The sequence below is a fragment of the Neoarius graeffei genome, chromosome 27, assembly GCF_027579695.1.
Source record: "Neoarius graeffei isolate fNeoGra1 chromosome 27, fNeoGra1.pri, whole genome shotgun sequence".
NCBI classification, from domain to species: Eukaryota; Metazoa; Chordata; class Actinopteri; order Siluriformes; family Ariidae; genus Neoarius; species Neoarius graeffei.
This window is the reverse complement of record NC_083595.1, coordinates 37,100,526-37,109,071: the sequence shown is the minus strand read 5'-3', so window position 1 is coordinate 37,109,071 and position 8,546 is coordinate 37,100,526. Positions and strand designations below refer to the sequence as shown.

The following is an 8,546-nucleotide window of genomic DNA, read 5'->3' as shown; positions in this document are numbered from 1 at the left end:
GCGCACGCGCATTTCAACTACCGTGAAAGAAAACCGCAAACATTTCTCGCTAGTGTGGACAGATGCACTAAACTGTACCGGCATACTTTGTATCGATACAGTTATACCACTATCGTACCGGTATATACGGTATGTGAACACAGCATTTGTTGGTCGACCACTCCTGGGAAGGGTAACAATGGTCTTGAATTTCCTCCATTTGTACACAATCTGTCTGACTGTGGATTGGTGGAGTCCAAACTCTTTAGAGATGGTTTTGTAACCTTTTCCAGCCTGATGAGCATCAATAACACTTTTTCTGAGGTCCTCAGAAATCTCCTTTGTTCGTGCCATGATACACTTCCACAAACATGTGTTGTGAAGATCAGACTTTGTAGATCCCTGTTCTTTAAATAAAACAGGGTGCCCACTCACACCTGATTGTCATCCCATTGATTGAAAAGACCGGACTCTAATTTCACCTTCAAATTAACTGCTAATCCTAGAGGTTCCCATACTTTTGCCACTCACAGATATGTAATATTGGATCATTTTCCTCAATAAATAAATGACCAAGTATAATATTTTTGTCTCATTTGTTTAACTGGGTTCTCTTTATCTACTTTTAGGACTTGTGTGAAAATCTGATCATGTTTTCGGTCATATTTATGCATAAATATAGAAAATTCTAAAGGGTTCACAAACTTTCAAGCACCACTGTGTATCATGGTTTGTAAGCACAGTATGTCCTTTAATCAAGTGTTGCTGTTAAGTGTGATATACAGTATTAACGCTAGATGGCGTACATGAACTGAAATCAGTTCAAAACCACCCCTCTGGGATTGGCTAATCAGTCATATTTACGTTTTCATTATCCAATCATAAGCCAGTTAAAGAAATAGAGGCGGGATTTGTCAGAAAACAGATGGGTGGGGAGAAAAATGCACGCGGCATCGTGGTTGACGTCACGTTCTCGGTCCTGTTTGGTCACCTGACCAAGCAGGACGAGTCACGTGATCCGTGCTCCATTCTCGCCATTTTGAGCGCAGCGTGAGAAAAAAAAGTGAGATACTTCTTTTTTTTTTTACTGCTTGAGAATAAAACCTGCGAATTACAAGCGCCAGGGGGTCAAAGATCACTCAGAGTCGCTGCATCAGTAAGTAACTCGGACTGCCTGATTCTGAGCTGTTTATTAAATAACGCTCGGCTTATTTTCTACACTGTCGGGCTTTAGTGTGAGAGACAGGCCGCGTTCCAAACGCCTCATTCCGTGTATGTAGTGCACTACGTATTGTATACATTCAGCGTCCTTGGTAGAGCACCTAGATAGGGACTAAGCAAGCATTCGGTATACAGCCACATGCTCGCCATGTGTGCTTGTCTTTTCGTCGGCTGGAGAAGATATATAAAAGCTCTCTGGTTCGGAAAGACGTCTTGTTGTTAAGAACAGAAAACTTTTGTTGCTTTAATGGTCATTATTTACCTCATAAAACATATTATGGCACTGACTGCTTTCTAAACCAACCTTAGAAATGTCTACGTGTCCACCTTGTGGAAAGTATTTTTAGCAGACATGCCTCATTTTATTATTTTTATTCTATTCTGGGCTTTTTTCCCCCTATAATGCTGTTAAGGTTAATATTTCGATGTAAGACCACCAGAAGATGTATTTTGGTTCTTAAAATCTTTTAATCCTGTAATTTTGGCCTATATAAAAACTGCTGGAGCCATTAAAGACTGCTGAAATTCCACTTCCTTTGAGTGAAATCCCACTGAAACTCTGGCTATGGTGGTTTACTGGCTCTATTTTGGTCCATGTGTTTTTATGACACACGTGTATGTGAGGAAGTGAATTCATCCTTTCACACCACTGTCCCAAAGAAAGCAGAAGTTGAGGAGTCTTTGTGGTCAGAGAGGGAAAGTCGAGGAAACCAGATCTTTCCTCCGAATACAAAGTGTTGGCTGATACTAGAAAGCCACTTGCTTATCTGAAGAGTATGACGCATACAGGTGCTAACAGGACACACCTTGAAACTAAATCTAACAAACACGCCCATCCACGTTGTGATAAATTACAGACGTACTGGGCTGCACGGTGGTGTAAGTGGTCGCCTCATAGCAAGAAGGTTCTGGGTTCGAACCCAGCAGCCGGTGAGGGCCTTTCTGTGCGGAGTTTGCATGTTCTCCCCGTGTCCGCGTGGGTTTCCTCCGGGTGCTCCGGTTTCCCCCACAGTCCAAAGACATGCAGGTTAGGTTAACTGGTGACTCTAAACTGACCGTAGGTGTGCATGTGAGTGTGAATGGTTGTCTGTGTCTATGGTGGGGTTTACATTAGACCGTATCAGCGGATCATCAGATTAACGTTTTTAAAACGATTAACATGCACACAGCAACACCAATACACGATTTGCCTGCACACAGCAACGCCAATACACGGATACGCTCGGCTCCGCAGGCATCCTGCGCTCCAAATCACTCCACCCTGAACAGCGAGTGCCCTCTGGAGGGTGTGCACTCCGGCCCTGCGCAGCTCACAGAGCGCGCGAATGAAGTGCACGAGCAGTAATTCGGGACTGAGCCGCTGTGTGTGTGATCTCAGTGCATGTCGGGCATGCGCGTCACTTACCACTTGCAAGTGGAAGGATGGCAAGCCGAAAGACAATCATAACTACACAATGGGCAGTATTTGCATCAGTATTTGCAGTATTTTCATACTTTTATAATCTTTAATGAAAGGTGATACAAGGCGGAAGTCCGCGCCGTTTTTCAGCAGTCGCGTCACATGACCAACGCCAGCAAATCAGGAAGGTGGATGTCACAGTGACGTTGTCCAATGACGACGCCAGCTAGAGCTCAGCACAGCATATCCGCGTATCTCAATGTTTACACAGCACCGGACCAGATACGATCTGGATTGAATACGTGGACGCTGGCGGATTCCCGTTTCCCGGCGTTTCCAGGCGGTTTAATGTAAACGGACAGTGCATCCGCGAAGAAAACGAGACAGATACGGTCTAATGTAAACTTGGCCTATGTGTCAGCCCTGTGATGACCTGGCGACTTGTCCAGGGTGTACCCCGCCTTTCGCCCGTAGTCAGCTGGGATAGGCTCCAGCTTGCCTGCGACCCTGTAGAACAGGATAAAGCAGCTAGAGATAATAGATGAGATGCCTCATTTTATTATTTTTATTCTATTCTGGGCTTTTTTCCCCCTATAATGCTGTTAAGGTTAACATTTCGATGTTATAAATGTTTTAAGACCACCATAACATGTATTTTTGGCTTATATATTAGGGCTGTAACAATATGCGTATCGAAATCGAAATCGCGATACGCAGAGCCACGATCCGTGTCGCGATACAAGAAGGCAGAATCGCGGTACACCCTTTCAAACTTCTCCTCAGCCCAAAAACAGAGGCGCTTCCAAACTTCAATTTATGAATACTTAACTTTTTATTGAAATTACATTTTAAACTTACTTAAATTACTTTTATTTTTTATATCTATTAATAAGGCGTTTTTTCGCCGACCTGCGACAATCTTCTGCGAGTCACGCAACGTCCACACTCGCCACTGACAACCATATGGCATCCTTGGCCACCAGAGCATTCGTTTATTTTAAGCGGTCGCCATTCTGGTTGCGACGCGGGGAGCGAATCTGTAAACAAGCAGCTCATTGGCTGGCTAGGTGTACCACAAGCCAATCACAATCACTTGACCGGAAAGGCATGCAGTGTTGCCAGATTGGGCAGGTTTAGGTGCTTTTTGGCTGGTTTTGAACATATTTTGGGGTGGAAAACGTTAGCAATATCTGGCAACACTGAAGGCATGTCTGCTTGGGCGGAAGCCTTCTGCGGTAGTTACATTTTGACACGCGAGCAATGTTTCACTATAAAAATTCCGTAATTTCCATCGGTTTTCCGCGATCACAGAAAATCATTGGCCCTATGAGAGTGACACAGTGAGAGAGCCACCCCCCCAAAAAAAATCTTAACGGATTTACACGATTAGGAAAAATGACTTTTTCAGAACCGAAAAAAACAGAGCTTCCGGCTCAGCAGTATTATTTTGAGAAATAAAACAATCTTTGGATATACATTTGTTCATTTTTGCATACATATTACTCATTCTCTGCAGTGGTCTGAATTATCTGTTATTAAATAGTTAATGTAAGTAAGTAAATGTTAAGTCAAATTTACTACTTTAAAAAAACATTTTAAAAAAATCGTGGGTGTATCGAATCGTGGGTCAAAAATCGCGATACGAATCGTGAGTTGGGTGTATCGTTACAGCCCTACTATATATATATATATATATATATATATATATATATATAAACTGCTGGAGCCATTAAAGACTGCTGAAATTCCACTTCCTTTGAGTGAAATCCCACTACAACTCTGGCTATGGTGGTTTACTGGCTCTATTTTGGTCCATGTGTTTTTATGACACACGTGTATGTGAGGAAGTGAATTCATCCTTTCACACCACTGTCCCAAAGAAAGCAGAAGTTGAGGAGTCTTTGTGGTCAGAGAGGGAAAGTCGAGGAAACCAGATCTTTCCTCCGAATACAAAGTGTTGGCTGATACTAGAAAGCCACTTGCTTATCTGAAGAGTATGACGCATACAGGTGCTAACAGGACACACCTTGAAACTAAATCTAACAAACACGCCCATCCACGTTGTGATAAATCACAGACGTACTGGGCGGCACAATGGTGTAAGTGGTCGCCTCATAGCAAGAAGGTTCCGGGTTCGAACTCAGCAGCCGGCGAGGGCCTTTCTGTGCGGAGTTTGCATGTTCTCCCCGTGTCTGCGTGGGTTTCCTCTGGGTGCTCCGGTTTCCCCTATTCAATTTTAGGGTGCAAATTAGGCTACGTTCACACTGCAGGCTGAAGTGACTCAAATCCGATCTTTTCGCCCATATGTGACCTGTATCCGATCTTTTATTGACAATATGAACGACACAGATCCGATTTTTTCAAATCCGACCCAGGCCGTTTGGATATGTGGTGCTAATTCCGATTCCTATCCGCTCTTTTCATATGCGACTTCAGTCTGAACCGCCAGGTCGCATTCATCCGACTTACACGTCATCAACAAGCCACAAACGTCACTATTCTGTGCTGAAGTAGGCGGCGGGTCTCTCAAAAAAGTTACAACAACATGGCGCATAATCACGGGCGCAGATAGAGGGTGGGACGAGTCATATTTAAATTCACCTCGTTCGGTCCCCCCCACTTATAGGGAGGAAAAAACGTCTATGCTGTCTTTCTTTGCATAAGGCAAACCTCACGGAAAAATCAAAAGACTAATTACCATTCGGTTTATTGAGGTGCACAGCAGTGTATACATAGTTGCAACAACTCACATAAAACAAAACAAAGACTGATATTTGGTTGGTTGAGCTGCGCAGACTGCACAGGTTGCGAGCTCGAGCTTGGTTGCTATGGTTACTAACAACAAGTTTGACAGGCATATCGGGGTTGGGGTTGGTTTGCTGGCAGCTTTGTCCCCCCCCAGTTTTTTGTTCCCCCCAGTTCAAAAAACGTATCTGCGCCCCTGCGCATGACATCAATGCGAGGGACACTTCGGGCTGTGAAGGTTCTGAATCTTCTCAATGGAAGGACGCAGAGGTTAGGGAGCTGATTTCCATTTGGGGGGATGCAGCTATTCAAGCTAGATTGGATGAGTCATACCGCAACCGGGCGGTTTTACTTCCGTAAACACTGGCAATGCTCACTGCGTGTGACGTCGTCGTATCCTGCAGTGCGCATGCGGAACACTTTTAGGTCGCTTTTCGTTCATACTGAGGATCACATACAAGTCGCATATATTTGTTAATGTGAACGACCTCACAAAAAAATCGGATTTCACAAAAAAATCGGAATTGAGCATTAAGCCTTGCAGTGTGAACGTAGCGTTAGACACCCGGAAGATTGAATTCGCTTTTTGGGTCGTTCTTCTAGACAATAAAGTTGATATTCTATTGCCGCTTTTCCACTACCAACGCGGCTGAGTTGGGCTGAGCCGTGCCGTGCTGAGTTGGGCTGAGTCGAGCCGTGCTGAGTGGGGCTGTTGGAGTTGCATTTCGACTACAACCGTGCTGAACCGTGCTGGCTGGAAGTGGGTGGACACATTGGGTGGAGTTAGCGAAAGTGGGTGGACGTCACGTGATGTCGTTAAGCAGTGCAAACAGTGACATCAGTGAGCTTTTAAGCGGTAGTCTCACGACCCGAATAGTAAACAATAAACATGGAGTCGTTAGTGTTGCTGGTCTTGGTGCTGTGGCTTGTTGTCACCGACAACGCGGACAGATACTGGCAAGAGTGTATAGATGAGGCGAGGCGCATAAGGCTTCAGAAATTCTCGTAATTCGTAATTATTCTTCTTCCAGGTTTACGGTGTTTACAGATCCCAGCGTGCTCGCGGGGCGTGTGTGGGCATGTGAGGACACTCCTCCTCACCAATCAGTGAACAGGGGAGTGTCTGCTCACGCCCCCAGCCTCACTCGGCTCGCTTTGGCTCGCTTCAGCCCCACTCCCAAACGGTGCGAGTTTTAGGGGCTAAGCAGGGCTGAAGCGAGCCGAGTCGTGCTGTTCTTTGGTAGTCGAAACGCGAGCCGTGTCGGGCTGAAGTGAGCTGAAAAAGGGTAGTGGAAAAGGGCCATATGTTTCACCTCCAACCATTGCCTATGACCTTTCATCAAATGTACTACAGAGCTCTTTCTAAACTCGCGTTAATTAAATAACACACTACAATTAATGACTAACACTTATTAGATAATCTGTTCCAGCATGAGAATACGATCAGCTGCTCACATTAACCAAACGAGGCACTCAAATTAACACAAGGTGATGGTATTATGTACATCTGTTTCTGCTCATTGCTATTTTTTTTATCACTTACCACACCTTTCGCAAATGTGTGTCTTCTCTGTATTTCAGTCCCTCATTTGTTCAGTTTCCGAACATATAAATTCAGAATAATGACAAAGTAGAAAACAAATATCTGCTGCCTGTTTCACGTCTTGAAACTCTCTGGTGTTCACTTAATTTTGCTTCTGTGTGCGCGCGCCCAGGCCAAATCATTTTCAGTGTGGAACTGAACGAACAGTTTTCAGGTTTCAGTGTCCAAAATGAGCGAGTCAGCTCTTCTTTTTAGGATCAGTTTCAAGGATGGAGACTTGATGGCGTGAGACACAAGACATTAAAAATATACAGTAGATTGTGTGTATACTTGCTAAGAATATACAATTGACCCCATTGGCTCTGAAAAATAGCTTAAAGGAGAACTGAAGTCATTTTTAAACTTGCTTTATTACCTCCGCCAAGGAGGTTATGTTTTCGGTAGGGCCATTATTAAAAAATGTTCTGTTTCCGGTCCACCGGCCGGGTGAGCGCTGTTTGTGCGGTTGAAATTTTTTTTTTTTTTTACGCCGGTTTTTCGACTTTTTTTTCGGGTTCGTAAATCTAAAATTGAACTTGACATTTCCGCATTCCCAGGGCTTTCCACTAAGGCTCATACTAGCCAGCCATGACAAATAAGTAGCCAGCCAGGGGGGGAGGAGTAAACACAAAATAAACTCCTGTGCACACAGTTCCCAGGATTAAATGTATTTTCCACAGACCATTTATTTATTCACTTTACTCAAATACAAAGTAAAATGGCAGTAAATCTTCTTTCTTTTCTTGCGTATTGCATCATGAGGCGTTCCTGGCTTGTAAATCTCTTATTTTCGGTGCATGACACATTCACGCAGCTGAGCATGCTATGAATTAACAACGACAACAGTCTGCAGTGGGGCTACACAGTTAAACACTCAGTGAACATTTCTCCATTTGGGTATGAAAATACACTCCAACCACTCAGTTTGGTTTCATTTACAACCAACGGTGTCTTTTGATGCCAGCACGTAATTGAACGAGAGAAGACTGGTTTACCGGAGACAAAATAAGCGTTATCTCTGCTTCTGTTCCCTCCGACGGCCCCGACACACTACTGCCTCCGCCGAGTGCACGCGCACTCTGAACTGAATCAGCTCTGCGCATGCACCGTGCGGCACAAAAAAATGGCAGCCACCATGAAGGAAGGAGATCCGGAGTTTTCAAACATTTGCTTAAGTGTGAAATCGCAAAATGGTATTCTAGCGAACAACAAAATAGTAAAGATTCAGAAAAACAAATCGTTCAGTGATCATTTTAATAGTGTAATTTCATTCGAACTAGGCCTAACGCTCGATTTAGAACTACAAAAAGTCCGTGTATCGGACATTTTAAGTACCTTTGTAAAAGTTTTGCAAATGTTGCAGTCGGCTATGAAAATGCTAACTTAAAGTTTTTGTACAAGTTTCAGTGGAGCAGAGAACTTCTTGATCCGACGACGGTCGCTCGTGATGAAAAGAAAGCCTCTGATTAAGGCCCTGTCCACACGGCAACGGATTCAGGTGATTCCGATACAATTGCTTATCGTTTAGGCCTGGCGTCCACACGGCACCGGCGTTTTGGGTGCCCAAAACGCAATCTTTTTGAGAACGGGTTCCAGAGTGGAAAGATCTGGCAACGTTGC

At 44.2% G+C, this 8,546-nt stretch overlaps 1 protein-coding gene across 1 annotated transcript in view; it reads left to right on the top strand.

Annotated features, from left to right (window-relative positions):
* The first annotated feature begins 997 nt into the window (after nucleotides 1-997).
* The window catches only part of znf507 (zinc finger protein 507), a 79,156-nt gene continuing 71,607 nt past the window's right edge, over nucleotides 998-8,546 (top strand). Inside the window, exon 1 of the mRNA XM_060911745.1 lies at nucleotides 998-1,135. The gene's annotated coding sequence lies outside the window, so the exon portion shown is untranslated. The remainder of the gene's footprint in view (nucleotides 1,136-8,546) is intronic.